This window comes from Neomonachus schauinslandi, chromosome 7 (assembly GCF_002201575.2).
Source record: "Neomonachus schauinslandi chromosome 7, ASM220157v2, whole genome shotgun sequence".
In the NCBI taxonomy this organism is placed as follows: domain Eukaryota; kingdom Metazoa; phylum Chordata; class Mammalia; order Carnivora; family Phocidae; genus Neomonachus; species Neomonachus schauinslandi.
In genome coordinates, this window is record NC_058409.1 from 55,738,588 (window position 1) to 55,756,137 (window position 17,550).

Here is a 17,550-nt window from a genome sequence, read left to right on the forward strand (position 1 = left end):
GTCCATTGGATTAAGATTGTTCAAATGTTTTATATTTTTACTTATTTTTTTTCCTGTTTCTTTTGGTGACTGAGACATAAATTAATAGCCAACTATGATTGTGGAACGGTCAATTTTCTTTTTGTAAATTTTATTTGATATGTTATTAAAGGCATACGAATATAGGACTGTTACCTGTGGAATTGGCCTTTCTAACATTAAATGTCTCTACCTCAGTAAAATCTACTTCATCTCATACTAGTAGGGCTACAATAGCTTTCCTGTGGATTGTGTTTGCCTGGAATATCTATTCCCATCCTTTTATTTTAAATCTTTCATGTCCTTATATTTCAGATGTGGCACGGTAAACAGCATACAGTTGGATTTAAAAATTGAGTCTGACAGTTTGTCTTTTAATTATTTAGCCCACTTTGGGCACCTGGGTGGCTCAGTTGGTTAAGCGACTGCCTTCTGCTCAGGTCATGATCCTGGAGTCCCGGGATCGAGTCCCGCATCAGGCTCCCTGCTCAGCGAGGAGTCTGCTTCTCCCTCTGACCCTCCCCGCTCTCATGTGCTCTCTCTCATTCTCTCTCTTTCAAATAAATAAAAAACCTTAAAAAAAATTATTTAGCCCACTTACATGGAGTATAATTATAGTAATATGTGAATCTAAATCTCCCAGCTTAATTCATATTTTCCACTTGCCTCATCTGTTATTTGTTTGTCCCTTACTTTTTTTGTCTATCAATCAAGAATTTATTATTATTCCATTTTTCCCCTCTATTGACTTGTTAGTATTAATTTGTTAGTTGTTAATCAACAACTTGTTTGTTGTGTCAGCAGATCCCAAGACCACTCTGAAGTTCAATGATCTCCTAGAACAACTCAGAACTAGAAAAACTGTATGCTCACCATTATGATTTAATGCAATGAAAATACATAGGTTAAAATCAGCAAAGGAAAAAAGTGCATAGTGGAATCTAGAAGAAACCAGGCTCAGCTTTCCAGGTGACCTCTCCCAGTGGAATCAAAGTAACAGCACGTAATTCTCCCATCAATGATGTATAACTACACATGCAAACAATTGCCAACAGAGGTAGGGCCAGGGAAGCTCACCCAGGCCTTAGTGTCCAAGGGTCCACCCCAGCGCTACTGAGGTATTATTGACATATAAAGAGGTTTTTGGAGGGGAGGGGAGCTGGAGGGTTAGTCATCACATACAGGCATGGAGCACCTGGGTGACTACCTTCAGCCAATCAGTCTCCAGTGCAGCCCCTCCCACCACCACCCCCAAACTGATAAAGCATGGCCCAAGGCCACAGATGAACAAAAGCAGGTATTTATCATAATTCACACTGTTAACAAAAAAACTAGCAGGCATGGCCCACAGCACCAGGTACGCAAAGACAGGATATCCAAGGGCTTAGAGGTTATTTCTCAGGAGCTTGTCAAGGGCCAGTCCGGAAGACCTTGGAATGTGTAGGGTTTGATCAACTCAGGCCTGATGAGTTAACCTTCTACTGCACATTAGTTATACACTCATTTATTATTCTTTTATCAGTTTCCCTAAAAATGAGAACTTGTATCCTTAATAATCTACTACAAATCAGTATTTTTACCATTAACTCAGACCATGCAAGGACTTTATAACACTTCAACACTATGTATCCCCTCCCACATTTTGTGCTATTTTTAAAATATATTTTACCCAGCCTGTGCAATATATATAATATATATTATATATATATAGTTTTTCAATTCCTACAGACATTTAAAACCCTATATTGTTATTTTCAGTTATCCAAAGCCACTTAATTTTATTCACATATTTACCTTTCTCAGTGCTCTTCATTTCTTCCTGGATTACTGTGTTTCCATCCAGTGATCATCTGCCTTCTGGGTAAAGAACTCCCTTTTAAAGTGCCCCAGTGGCACAGTCATTGTGCAGTACTTATACAGAACTCCCTTTTAATCCATGTCTCCTGATAATAAATTCAATTATTTTAATCAGAAAATGCCTCTATTTCATTTTCATTTCTGAAGAACTTTCATTGTGTAAGGAATCTAAGGTTGCTATTTTCTTTAAGCACTTTTCTTTTTCAGATGTGGGGTAGGGGCACAGAGAGAGGGAGAGAGAGAATCTTAAGCAGGCACCACACTCCCAGCATGGAGCCAGAGGCAAGGCTCAATCTCACAACCCTGACATCAGGACCTGAGCCATTGTGCCACACCTGTGCTCCCTTTCCACACTTTATAGATGTTATCCCATTATCTTCTGGCCTCCACCATCTAACTTCATGACTCAGAGTTGGTAGCTTCCACAGCCAGCAGCTTCGGCATGCACTTTAAAGATTTTGTTTATTTATTTGAGAGAACGAGAGAGAAACCAAGCACGCAGGGGGAGGGGCAGAAGGAGATCGAGAGGGACAAGCAGACTCTGCCCTGAGCGCAGAGCCCGTGATTGGCTCCCTCTCAGGACACCTGAGATCATGATCTGAGCTGAAACCACAAATCAGATGCTTAACCAGCTACGCCATCCAGGCGCCCCTGAATACATTTTTAAAAGTCAAAGTTATCATGTAATGAAAGCAAATAGTTTAGCTTTCTCTAATTCTAGTAATTATTCTATAATATTTTTAACCAGCTTTGAGATATAATTCACACACCGTACAATTCACTGATTTAAACTGTCAACAGAGGTGCTGGTCCAGGATGGGACGTAGGAAGACCCTGAACTCCCCTCCTCCATGGAACACACCAAATTACACCTATTTATAGAACAATTTCTCCTGAAGAACTGAGAGCCAACTGAACAGCTTCTGCACAACCAAAAATAGAGAGAAAGGCCAAAGAGAACAGCAAGAGAGAGGGAGACACAACAACAAAGGGAACAGCAAGCAGCAGTGGGAAGGGACAGTACTGAGGAACTGGGAAGAGATTCCTCTGTCCTTAAGCACACAAAAAAACTGCGGTTTAAAAGAGCAACTAGCATATAAAAGAGATAGCACTAGAACTCAGCCAAATGGCAGAGGAGCTACAGGAATGCTCTCCAGGACAGAGGCATTATAAAATGACACAGTTTATGCTCCCATCCCACCTTAGAAGCCCAAAACAGAGCAGGGTCCGTATGTCATAACTGGCAAGTCCAATGGACACAGTGAGCTTCTGGCCTCAGTGAGCTCAAGGTCTGCAAGCCCACACCAGGACACACACACACACGCACACAACACAATTTAATAGGGCTAAGAAGCTGTGGAAATACTCTCTCCCCCTTCCACCTTAAAAGCCCAGACTAGAACAGGGTCCAGTGCATAGCCAGCTTGCAGCCTCAGTGAGCTCACGGTTCGCAAGTCCACACCAGCCTCCAAACACTGAGGCACAGAAAATAAGCCACAGGGTTTTGTTTGTTTGTTTGTTTGAATGGTTTTTCTTTTTTTGTTGTTGTTGTTGCTTTTGCTTTTATTGTTTTGGGTTTCTATTTTTCTTTTCTTGTTTTCTTTTTTTTTTCTTGCTTCATTCTTTTTCTTTTCTTTTCTTTTTTAAGCTGTGGTTTGGAGAAATTGGGAAGATGGCACAGTAGGAGGACTCTAAGCTCACTGTGTCCCATTGATAAAAATAGATAACATGCAGATCAGTGTAAATAACACAGAAAATGACCCGAAGACTGGCAGCACAAACTCCAAAACTAAAGGTAGAGAAGAAGGCTACATTGAAGAGGGTAGGCAGGGCAGACCCAGAATAGGAAGCTAAACTGACCTTGGGGGCCATCTGCGGGAGAGAGGAACCTGAGAGTGCAGAGAACAGAGAGAAACAGACTATTTCACATTGAAGCCCACATAGGGAAGACAAATCACCATAACATTTGGCTGTGAAAACTAGAGGGACCAAAATTTGTGAGTTCTTACAACCAGCAAGACTTAAAGCCTGAAATTTTTAAAAATTAGTGGGCTCAGTTCTGAGAGAGCCCAGAGGGTAACAGGAAGCTCAGTCCCTTCCCTTAAAGAGACAGTAGCAAAAATACCCCGCAGAGATACAGAGTGGGAACAGCAATTTGAAAAATGCCTGGGGCACATGGAAGGGAGAATTATTTACTTATCTCAGAGCTGGAACAAAGGAGCTGGCAGGCACCACTTCCCTCCCCCACAGCACAGCATAAACACATGGCCACCTGAGGAATAAACAGAGCATCTGCATTCACTACCTAACTTGCTTACACCAAGCCTTGCCCCAACACCCTCTCCCTCATCACCTCATCCCAAATTCTGTGGCTCTACCCTTTCCAGGCACACTTGCCTCACTCCCAGCACTGCAGGTCCCCTCCCACGGAAGACCTGCCCACACCTTGTTAAAAGTGTGGCCCAACCCGGTGGGCCTCGTCTCAGGGCAAACCTTGCTGGCATCACATGACCTGCCCCCTCTAATAAGCTCTGGACTGGAGCCCATGTGAACAAGGGTCACAAGCCTGACAGTGTGCAAGCAGACCAGACAGGGGCCAGCACCACTCCCAAGTGATTCCTGCCCTGGGGTGAGGTGAAGATAACCTAACACACTATTCAGAAGGTGGCCCCAGCAGAGAGCTGGAGGCAAGACAGTTCATCTGATCTCATTGCAGGCACTGCCACCAACAAAAGCTACTCAGGGAACAACACAGGTTTTTCTTTGTTGTTTTTAAGATGAAGAGCTTCATCTGTTGCTCCTACAACACAGGAGGGTGCCTGGCAGTCTGGTGGCTACTGCATCTTGGGCAAACACATGGTCTGATTAAACTCAAGTCCAAAGTGGCCCCAGACTAGTTCACTAACACCACAGGGACCAAACACTGCCCACAACATAGGCAGAAAGAGCCACTGCAAATAACTGGACCAAATGAAAAAGCTGCCAAGACACAACAGCAGGGTGCACACAACACACATAGGAGAACCCCTGAAGCGCCAGGTTCTAGTGAACAGGGAACATTGCACTGCAGGGTACTACAGGACCACGTCTTTATAAGGCATTACTTTCAAGAGCAAAAGACAAAGCTGACTTTCCTAACAGAGAAACACAGAGTTAGACAAAATGAGACAGAGGAATATGTCCCAAGTGAAAGAACAGGACAAAAACACAGCAGAAGACATAAGAGAAACAGATATAAGTAATATGCCTGGTAGAGAATTTAAAGTAATGACCATAAAGATACTCTCTGGACTTAAGAGCAGAGGACATCAGTGAGACCTTTAAAAGAGAGAGAAAAAAGAACCAATCAGAAGTGAAGAAAACAATACAAGAAACTAAAAATACGCTAGATGGGGGGCGCCTGGGTGGCTCAGTCGTTAAGCGTCTGCCTTCGGCTCAGGTCATGATCCCGGGGTCCTGGGATCGAGCCCCGCATTGGGCTCCCTGCTCCTTTGGAAGCCTGCTTCTTCCTCTCCCACTCCCCCTGCTTGTGTTCCCTCTCTCACTGTATCTCTCACTGTCAAATAAGTAAAATCTTAAAAAAAAATACACTAGATGGAATAAACAGTAGGCAAGAGGAAGCAGAAGAATGAATTGGTGATGTGGAGTACAGAGTAATGAAAAGTAATCAAGCTGAGCAGGTGAGAGAAAAAGAATTATGTCAAGTAAGAATAGACTTAGGAAAATCACTTACTCCATCAAGTGTAATAACATATTACAAGGATCCCAGAAGAAGAAGAGAAATGGGGACAGAAAATTTCTTTGAAGAAGTAATATCTGAAAACTTCCCTAGTCTGGGGAAGGAAACAGATATCCAGATCCAGAAAGCACAGAGATCCCACAACAAAACCAACCCAAGGGAATCCACACCAAGACACATAGTAATTCAAATGGCAAAAAGCAGTGATGAAGAAAAAATTTTAAAAGCAGCAAGAGAAAAAAAGACAGTTACATACAAAGCCAATGAGGTTATCAGCAAATTTTTAAGCAGAAAATTTGCAGGCCAGAAGGAACTGGTATGATATATTCAAAGGGCAGACAGAAAATCTGCAGCCAAAAATACTCTTTCCAGCAAGGCTATTATTCAGAATAGAAGGAGAAATAGAGTTCTCCAGACAAACAAAAGCTAAAGGAGTACATGACCACTAAAACAGCCCTACAAGAAATATTAAAGGGGACTCTTAGAGTGGAAAGGAAAGACCATAAGTAAGGGTATGAAAAGTAGGAAACACAAAAGCAATAAAAGTAAATACATCTATAAAATCAGTCAAAGGACTCAAAAAAATAAAAGGATGTAAAGTATGAAAACATATACCCAAAATGGAGGCACAAGGTGAGAGGAGTAAAGAATGGGCTGAAATTTAAGTGACCACCAACTTAATATAGACTGCTCTATGCAGAAGATTTCATATAAAAACAATGGTAACGGGGCGCCTGGGTGGCTCAGTCGTTGAGTGTCTGCCTTCAGCTCGGGTCATGATCCCAGGGTCCTGGGATCAAGCCCCAGAGCAGGAAGCCTGTTTCTCCCTCTCTCACCCCACCACCCCACCCCCGCTTGTGTACCCTCTCTCGCTGTGTCTCTCTCTGTCAAATAAATAAATAAAATCTTTTTTAAAAAAATGGTAACCATAAATCAAAAACCAATGATACGCAAAAGATAAAGAGAAAAGAATCAAAGTGTATCACTGAAGAAAGTCAGCAAACCATGAGAGAATAGAGCAAGAGAAGAAACAGAGAAGAACTACAAAACCACCACAAAACAAGTCACATAATGACAATAAATACATACCTGTCAATTATTACTTTGAAAATAAAAGGACTAAAAGCCCCAGTCAAAAGATATAGGGTGATGGAATACATAAAACAAAAAACAAACAAATGAAAAAACATGCATCTCTTTGTTGCCTATAAGAGACTCATTTCAGACCTAAAGACACCTGTGGATTGAAAGTGAGGGGATGGATAAATATATGTTATGCAAATGGATGTCAAAACAAAGAGTAGTAATTCCTCTATCAGATAAAGCAGACTTTAAAACAAAGAATATAACAAAAGAGACAAAGAAGGACACTATATAATAATAAAAGAGACAATCCAATAAGAAGATATAACAACTTTAAATATTTAGGCACCCAACATGGGAGCACGCCCAATACATAAAACAGTTAATAACAAACAAAAGGAACTAATTGATAGTAATAGAATAATGTTAACACTAGGGAACTTTAACACCCCCTATGCATCAATGGACAGATCATCCAAATAGAAAATCAACAAGGAAATGGGGGCTTTGAATGACACACTGGACCAGATGGATTCAACAGATATATTCAGAACCTCCCACCATAAATAGAACAATACACATTATTTTCAAATGCACGTGGAACGTTCTCCAGAATAGATCATATATTAAGCCACAAGACAAGTCTTAACAAATTCTAAAAGATCAAAGTCATTGTATGCATCCTTTCTGACCACAACACTATAAAACTAGAAATCAGCCACAAGACAAAATCTGGGAAGACCACAAATACATGGAGATTGAATAACATGCTACTAAGCAATGAATGGGTCAACCAAGAAACCAAAGAGAAAAATAAATAATATATGGAGACAAATGAAAATGAAAACATAACTCTCCAAAATCCTTGGGATACAGTAAAACGGTTCTAATAGGGAAGTTGATAGCAATACAGGCCTACCTCAAGAAGCAAGAAAAGTCTCAAACAACCCACCTTACACCTAAAGGAGCTAGAGAAAGAAGAACAAACAAAACCCCAAACTCAGCAAAAGGAAGGAAATAATAAAGATTACAGCAGAAACAAATGATATAGAAACTAAAAAAACCAATAGAATAGATCAAGAAACCAGGAGCTGGTTCTTTGAAAAGATCAACAAAATGGATAAACCTCTAATCAGACTCATAAAAAAAGGAAAGAGAGAGACAGAGACAGAGAACCCACATAAAATCACAAATGTAAGATGAGAAACCACCACCAATACCACAGAAATACAAACAACTATGAGAATATTATAAAAACCTATATGCCAACAAACTAGACAACCTGGAAAAAATGGCTAAATTCCAGAAACATATAACTTACCAAATCTGAAGCAGAAAGAAAGAGAAAAATGGAACACGCTGATTACTGTCAATTTCAATGCTAGTAATCAAAAAAGTCCCAACAAACAGAAGCCCAGGACCAGATACCTTCACAGGTAAATTCTACGAAATATTTAAAGGAGAGTCAATACCTATTCTTCTCATACTATTCCAAAATATAGAAGAGGAAGGAAAACACAAATTCATTCTATTAGGCCATTATTACCTTGATACCAAAACCAAATAAAGACACCAAAAAAAAAAAAAAAAAAAGACAACTACAGGCCAAAATCTCTGAGGAATACATATGCAAAAATACTCAACAAAATATTAGCAAATCAAATCCAACAATACATTAAAAAAATCATTCACAAGAATCAAATGGGATTTATTCCTGGATTGCAAGGGTGGTTCAATATTCACAAATCAATCAACATGATACATCACATCAATAAAAGAAGGATAAGAACCATATGATCATTTTGATAGATGATGCAAAAAAAGCATTTGACAAAGTACAAAATCCATTCACAATTAAAAAAAAAAAAAAACACCTCAACAAAGTAGATTTAGAGGGAACATACCTCAACATAACAAAGGCCTTCTATGAAAAACCCACAGCAAATATCATACTCACTGGGGAAAAACTGAGAGCTTTTCTCCTAAGTTCACAAACAAGACAAGGATGTCCACTCTCACCACTTTAATTCAACATAGTACTGGAAGGCATAGCCACAGCAATGAGTCAACAAAAAGGAATAAAATGTACCCAAATGGGTAAGAAAGAAGTAAAACTTTCAGTATTTGTAGAGGACGTGATAATATATATAAAACACCTAAAACAATCTACCAAAAAACTAGAAGTAATAAATGAATTCAATAAGGTCACAGGTTAAAAAATGAATGTACAGAAATCCACTGCATTTCTAAACATTGATAATGCAGCAGCAGAAGGAGAAATTAAGAAAACAATCACATTTACAATTGCACCAAAAATAATGAAATACCTAGGAATAAACTTAACCAAAGGGTAAAAGACCTGTACTCTAAAATTATAAAACATTCATGAAAGAAATTGAAGACAACACAAAGAAATGGAAAGACATTCCATGTTCATGGACTGGATGAAAAACTATTGTTAAAATGTCTATACCACCAAAAGCAATCTACAGATTTAAGGCAACCCTATCAAAATACCTACAGGACTATCATGGAACTAGAATGAATAATCATAAAATTTGTACAGAACCACAAGACCCCAAATAGCCAAAGTAATCTTGGAAAAGAACAAAACTGGAGGTATTACAGACTTTAAGTTATACTACAAAGCTGTAGTAATCAAAACAGTATGGTACTGGCACAAATATAGACACATTTACAAGTAGCTGTTCTGCCTAATCCACAGAACCAAACACAGAAAGTCAAGCAAAATGGGGAGACAGAAGAATGTGCTCCAAAAAGAAAGAAAAGAAAGAAAGGAAACTCCAAAAAAGAACTAAATGGTAAAGGAGATAAGCAATATGCCTGATAAAGAATATAAAGTAATGACTTTAAAGATACTCACTGGGCTGGAGAGAAGAGTGGAAGAACTCATGAGACTTTCAATAAAGAGACAGAAAATTAAAAAAGAACCAATCAAAGTTGAAGAATACAGTAACTGAAATTAAAAAAAAAAACACTACAGGGAATCAATAGTAGATTAAGCAGAAAAACACATCTCAATCTTAAAGAGAGGGTAATGGAAAACACAGGAAAAAGAAGAATTTTTAAAATGAGAATAGGTTAAGGGATCTCTGGGACAACATCAAGTGAACAAACACTCGCATTATATGGGTCCCAGAGGGAGAAGAGAGAAAGGGGTAAAAAACTTATTTGAAGGGGCTCCTGGGTGGCTCAGTCATTAAGCGTCTGCCTTCGGCTCAGGTCATGATCCCAGGGTCCTGGGATCAAGCCCCCCCCCCATCGGGCTCCCTGCTGAGCGGGAAGCCTGCTTCTCCCTCCCACTCCCCCTGCTTGTATTCCCTCTCTCACTGTGTCTCTCTGTCAAATAAATAAAATCTTAAAGAAAAAAAAACAACTTATTTGAAGAAATAATAGCTGAAAATATCCCTAACCTAGGGAAAGAAATAGACATCCAAGTCCAAGAATCACACAGAAGTCCAAATAAGATTAATCAAAGAAGGTCCATACTATGACATGTAATAATTAGGTTAAAGACAGAGTGAGAACCTTACAAGCAGCCAAAGAGAGAAACAAAAAGTTACCTACAAGGGAAAACCTATAAGGCTATCAGTGAATTTTTCAGCAAAAACTTCACCGCCAGAAGAAAGTGGCATGATATAGTGAAGTGATGAAAGAAAAAAACTTACAATCATGAATACTCCAACCATCAAGATTAACACTCAGATTTGAAGGAGAGATAGAGATTTTCCCAGACAAACAAAAGATAAAGGAGTTTATCACCACTAAACCAGCCTTACAAGAAAAGATAAAGGGACTTCTTTAAGTGGAAAAGAAATGCCCATACTTAGACACAAGAAAATTATGAATGAAAATTTGTAAAATATGACAACATATACATAAAACATGTAAGAGGGACTAAAAAATTTAAAAGAAGGGGGAAAGAAAGGATTTTTCTGTTGTTTTTTTTTAAGAATATTTTAGAATTTAAAAGACCATCAAATTAATATAGACTGCTATTTCTTTAGTATGCTATATATGAACCTCATGGTAACCATAAAACCAGAACCTATGATAGATACATAAAAATAAAGCAAAAGAAAAATAAAAAGACACAAAGAGATCAAAAGAAGAAAGGAACAACAACAAAAAAAACTAGAACCAGAAACAAAAACAACCAGAAAACAAATTTTAAAATGGTAATAAGTATGTACCTATCAATAATTATTTTAAACATAAATGGCCTAAATGTTCTAATCAAAAGACACAGAATGGCAGAATGCATAAAAAAAACAAAACCCATCTATGCACTATACAAAAGACTCACCTCAGACCTAAAGGTACAAACAGATTGAAAGTGGAGGGACAGAAAAATATTTACCATGCAAACGGAACTGGAAAAAAAAAAAAAAGCCAGAATAACAATACTTTTATCAGATAAAATAAACTTTAAAACAAATACTGTAACAAGAAATAAGGGCATTACATAATGATGGAGTGATTAACCCTACAAGAAGGCATAACAATATCTTCTTTTAAGTATCAATGCACTCAACATTGGAGCACCTAAATTCATAACGCAAATATTAATAGACATAAAGAGTGAAAATGATGGCAATACAATAATAGTAAAGGACTTTAACATCCACTTACATCAATGGATAGATCATCCAGGCAGAAAATCAAAAAGGAAACATGTCTGTCAATAACACAGTGGACCAGATGGACATACAGATATATACAGAACATTCTATCCCAAAACAACAGAATACACATTCTTTTCAAATGAACATAGAACATTCTCCAAAAGAGAACACTTATTAGGCCATAAAACAAACCTTAATAAATTGAAGAAGATTGAAATTATACCATGCATCTTTTTTTTTATCACAGTGGTATGAAACTAGAAATAAATCACAAGGAAAAACTCAGAAAAAACACAAACATGTGGAGACTAAATGTAATACTAAGTAACAATGGGTCAATGAAGCAATCAAAGAAGAAATAAAAAAATGGAGACAAATAAAAATTAAAACAAAATGTTCCAAAATCTTTGGGACACAGTGAGGGCATTTCTGAGGGGATATGTGTAACAATGCAGGCCTACCTCAAGAAACAAGAAAAAGTTCAAATAATCTAATCTTATAACTAAAAGAACTACAAAAAGAAGAACAAAGCCCAAGGTGAGTAGAAGGAAGGAAATAATAAAGATCAGAGCAGAAATAAATGACATAGAGACTAAAAAACAATAGAGAAAAATCAATAAAACCAAGAGGTGGTTCTTTGAAAAGATAAACAAAATGGATAAACTTTTAGCCAGATTCATCAAGATAAAAGGAGAAAGGATCCAAATAAATAAGATCAGAGAGAAGAGAAATAACAAGGGACACCACAAAAATACAAAATATTACAAGGGAATATTACAAAAAAGTATATGCCAACAAATTGGACAACCTAGAAGAAATGAATAAATTTCTAGAAACACACAATCTTCCAAAACCAAACCTAGAAGAAATAAAAATGTGAACAGACCAATTACAAGTCATGAAATTGAATCAGTAATAATAATAATAATAATAAAACTACCAAAAAATAAAAGCCCAGGACAAGATGGATTCACATGTGAAGTCTACCAAACATTTCAAAAAACTTAATACCAGGGCACCTGGCTAGCTCAGTCAGTACAGCATGAGACTCTTGATATCAGGGTTTTAAGTTCAAGCCCTACAGTGGGTGTAGACTACTTAAAAATAAATCTTGCTTTTCTTTTTCAAAGTTGCTTTGGCTATTTGGGGTCTTTTATGGGTTCCATACAAATTTTAAGATTGTTTCTTCCGGCTCTGTGAAAAATGTTTGTGGTATTTTGTTAGGGACTTCATTAAATGTGTAGATTGTTTTGGGTAAAATAGACATTTTAATAATGTTTGTTCTTCTAATCCATAAGCATGGAATGTGTTTCCATTTCTTTGTGTCTTCTTCAATCTCTTTCATAATTAAGTGTTCTATAGTTTTCAGAGTACAAATTTTTACCTTTGATTAGGTTTATTACTAGGTATTTTACAGTTTTTGGTGCAATTGTAAATGGGATCAATTCCTTGATTTCTCTTCCTGCTGCTTCACTATTGCTACATAGAAATGCCACAGAGCTTCTCGGCCTTTTGGCTAAGATAAAGTGTAGAAATGCCACAGATTTCTGTAGGTTGATTTTGTATCCTGCAACTTTACTGAATTTGTGTATCAGTTCTAGCAATTTTTGGTGGGGTCTTTTGGATTTTCTATATCAAGTTTCAGGTCATCTACAAATAGTGGAAGTTTGATTTCCTCCTTGCCAGTATGGATGCCTTTTATTTCTCTTTGTTGTCTGATTGCTGCAGCTAGGACTTCCAGTACTATGTTAAGTAACAGTGGTCAGAGTGGACATCCTGTCTGTTTCCTGATCAGAGAGGAAAGTTTTGTTTTGCCCCACTGAAGATGATATTACCCTATGGGGTTTTCATATGTGGCCTTTATTATATTAAGGTATGTTCCCTCCAACCCTATTTCTTGAGGGTTATTTCATCTATGTTCATCACCATCTGATGCAGTGTTTCATTCAGTGCCATTGTTTCCTTGTTGATTTTCTGCTTAGATGATGATCTGGGCATTGATGTAAGTGGGGTGTTAAATAAAGTTCCCTACTATTATTATATTATTATCAATGAGTTCTTTTATGTTTGTTAATTGTTTTATATATTTGGGTGCTTCCATCTTGTGTGCATAAATATTTAGAATTGTTGATCTTCAGGGTGCTTGGGTGGCTCAGTCGTTAAGCATCTGCCTCCAGCTCAGGTCATGTTCCCAGGGTCCTGGGATCGAGCCCCACATTGGGATTCCCACTTGGCGGGAAGCCTGCTTCTCCCTCTCCCACTCCCCCTGCTTGTGTTCCCTCTCTCGCTGTGTCTCTGTCAAATAAATAAAAATCTTAAAAAAAAAAAAACTGTTGATCTTCTTGTTGGACTGACCCCTTTATTATGATATAGTGCCCTTCTTCATCTCTTATTACAGTCTTTGGTTTAAAGTCTACTTTGTCCAATATAGTATTGCTACTCCGGCTTTAAGTCCATTTGCATGATAAGTATTTTTCCATCCTCTCACTCTCATTCTGCAGGTGTCTTTAGGCCTAAAAATGAGTCTCTTGTAGGCAGCATATAGATGGGTCTTGTTTTTTTTAATCCATTCTGACATCCTATGTCTTTTGATTGGAGTGTTTAGTCCATTTACACTCAGAGTAATTACTGATAGATATGTATGGAGTGCCATTTTATTACTTGTTTTGTTGTTGTTCTTGGACATTTTCTCTGCTCCTTTCTTGTCTTTACCACTTTTGGTCTCTCCTTTCCACTCAAAGAGTCCTCTTTGATATTTCTTGCAGGGCTGCTTTAGTGGTCATGAACTCCTTTAGTTTTTATTTGTCTGGGAAACTCTCTCTCCTTCTATTCTGAATGACAGCATTGCTGGGTAGAGTATTCCTGGCTACAGATGTTTCCAATTAGCAGTTTAAATATATCATGCCACTCCCATCTGGCTTGCCAAGTTTCTGTTGAGAGATCTGCAGCTAGACTTATGGGTCTTCTTTTCTATGTTAGGGACTTCTTTTGTCTTGCTGCTTTTAAGATTTTTCTCTTTATTGCTCTATTTTGCAAATTTAATTACAACATGGCTTGGTGTTGGCCTGCTTTTATTGATTTTCATGGGAGTTCTCTGTGCCTCCTGGATCTGGATATCTGTTTCCTTCCCTAGGTTAGGTAAGTTGTCAGCTATTATTTCCTCAAATAAATTTTCTACCCCCTTTTCTGTCTTCTGAGATTCTTATAATGTGAATATTATTACATTTGATGGAGCCACTGAGTTCCCTAAGTCTACTCTCGTGTTCCATAATTCTTTCTTTTGTTCAGCTTCATTATTTTCCATTATTTTATCTTCTATATCACTTACTCATTCCTTTACTTCTTCCAGCCTTGTGTTCATCACATCAAGCCTGTTTCGAATCTCAGATGTGAAGGCTTTTGTGACTGGTTTCTTTTTTTTTTTTTTTTTAAGATTTTATTTATTTATTTGACAGAGAAAGACACAGTGAGAGAGGGAACACAAGCAAGGGGAGTGGCAGAGGGAGAAGCAGGCTTCCTGCAGAGCACGGAGTCTGATGCGGGGCTCAATCCCAGGACCCTGGGATCATGACCTGAGCTGAAGACAGACACATAATGACTGAGCCACCCAGGCACCCCTGTGACTGGTTTCTTTTACTTGGGTAATGTTTTCAAGGTTCATTCATGTTATAATATGTATCAGTACTTTCATTGCCAAATAACATTCCATTGTATAGATATACCACATTTTATTTGTTCATTCATCAGTTACTGGGCACATTTGTTTTGTTTTTACTTTTTGGCCACTATAAATAATGCTGTTATGAACATTTATGTATCAGTATGTGGATATATGTTTTTATCCCTCTTGGGAATATAATTTAGAGTGGGATTGTTGGGGTCATATGACAACTCTATGTTTAGCTTTTTGAGGAACTGCCAAATTGTATTCCAAAGCAGCTATACCATTTTACATTCTCATCGACAATAGGTGAGAGTTCCAATTACTCCACACCCTCATCAACACTTATTTTCCATCTTTATTATAGCCAGCCTAGTAGATCTAAAATATTGAGATTTCTTTCTTTTTTAAAAAAGATTTATTATTTGAGAGAGCAAGAGAGAGAGAGCATGAGGGAGGGGGCAGAGGGAGAGGGAGAGAGAGAATCTCAAGCAGACTCCCCACTGAGCACAGAGCCTGATGCAGAGCTGGATCTCATGACCCTGAGATCATGACCTGAGTTGAAATCAAGACTCAGAGGCTCAACCAACTGCACCACCCAGGTGCCCCTGAGGTTTCTTTTAATAACTCTTGCTTTTATAAAACATTTCAGATTTTAAATTGGTACCATTTTTCTGGAAGGCAGTATGATCACATATCCAAAGCCTTAAAAATGCCAACACACTTCGATCCAGCAATTCCAGTTTTAGAAATTTACCCTAAGTAAATCATGGATATGGTGTAAAGAATTAGCTACAAATAGACTCAAAATGGTTGAAAGACCTAAATGTGAGACAGGAGTTCATCAAAATCCTAAAGGGGAACACAGGCAGCAACCTCTTCAACCTCAGCCACAGCAACTTCTTCCTAGAAACATCGCCAAAGGCAAGGGAAGCAAGGGCAAAAATGAACTATTGGGACTTCATCAAGATAAAAAGCTTTTGCACAGCAAAAGAAACAGTCAACAAAACCAAAAGACAACCGACAGAATGGGAGAAGATATTTGCAAATGACATATCCGATAAAGGGCTGGTATCCAAAATCTATAAAGAACTTATTAAACTCAACACCCAAAGAACAAATGATCCAATCAAGAAATGGGCAGAAGACATGATCAGACATTTTTCCAAAGAAGACATCCAAATGGCCAAGAGACACATGAGAAAGTGCTCAACATCGTTCGGCATCGGAGAAATCCAAATCAAAACCTCAATGAGATACCACCTCACACCAGTCAGAATGGCTAAAATAAACAAGTCAGGAAATGACAGATGTTGGCGGAGAAAGGGGAACCCTCCTACACTGTTGGTGGGAATGCAAGCTGGGGCAACCACTCTGGAAAACAGTATGGAGGATCCTCAAAAAGTTGAAAATAGAGCTACCATACGATCCAGCAATTGCACTACTGGGTATTTACCCCAAAGATACAAATGTAGGGATCCGAAGGGGTACATGCACCCTGATGTTTATAGCAGCAATGTCCATGATAGCCAAACTGTGGAAAGAGCCAAGATGTCCATCGACAGATGAATGGATGAAGAAGATGTGGTATATTTATACAATGGAATATTATACAGCCATCAAAAGGAATGAAATCTTGCCATTTGCAACGACGTGGATGGAACTGGAGGGTATTATGCTGAGTGAAATAAGTCAATCAGAGAAAGACATGTATCATATGATCTCACTGATATGAGGAATTCTTAATCTCAGGAAACAAACTGAGGGTTGCTGGAGTGGTGGGGGGTGGGAGGGATGAGGTGGCTGGGTGATAGACATAGGGGAGGGTATATGCTATGGTGAGCACTGTGAATTGTGTAAGACTGTGGAATCACAGACCTGTACCTCTGAAACAAATAATACATTATATGTTAAAAAAAAAAAAAAGAAGAAGAAGAAGAAGATAGCAGGAGGGGAAGAATGAAGGGGGGAAATCGGAGGGGGAGACGAACCATGAGAGACTATGGACTCTGAGAAACAAACTGAGGGTTCTAGAGGGGAGGGGGGCTGGGGGGATGGGTTAGCCCGGTAATGGGTATTAAAGATGGCACGTTCTGCATGGAGCACTGGGTGTTATACGCAAACAATGAATCATGGAACACTACATCAAAAACTAATGATGTAATGTATGGTGATTAACATAATAAAATTAAATTTAAAAAAAAAAGAATTAGCTACAAAGATTTACCACTGTGTTGTTTCTATAACTCAGGCTTGAGAGCTAGAGGAGGTCTACTTAATTCCCCTTCCTACTTCCAGCGAGCAATCCAGTGGCTTCCCTGTAACTTCTGGCTTCATTTTGATTTCTGTTGAATACTCATTCTCCATAAACAAACTGTTCCTTTATCACCATCTGGGTTTTGACTCAAACATAAGACCTGCTTTTCTTGATTTCCCCCAATAAAACACTGCCACTGACATCAGGCAGCTGTGTGCCAGGGAGATTCAGGGGTTAATGGGAGAAGACTTATATTGCCAAATTACTACAATATATATATGAAATATTC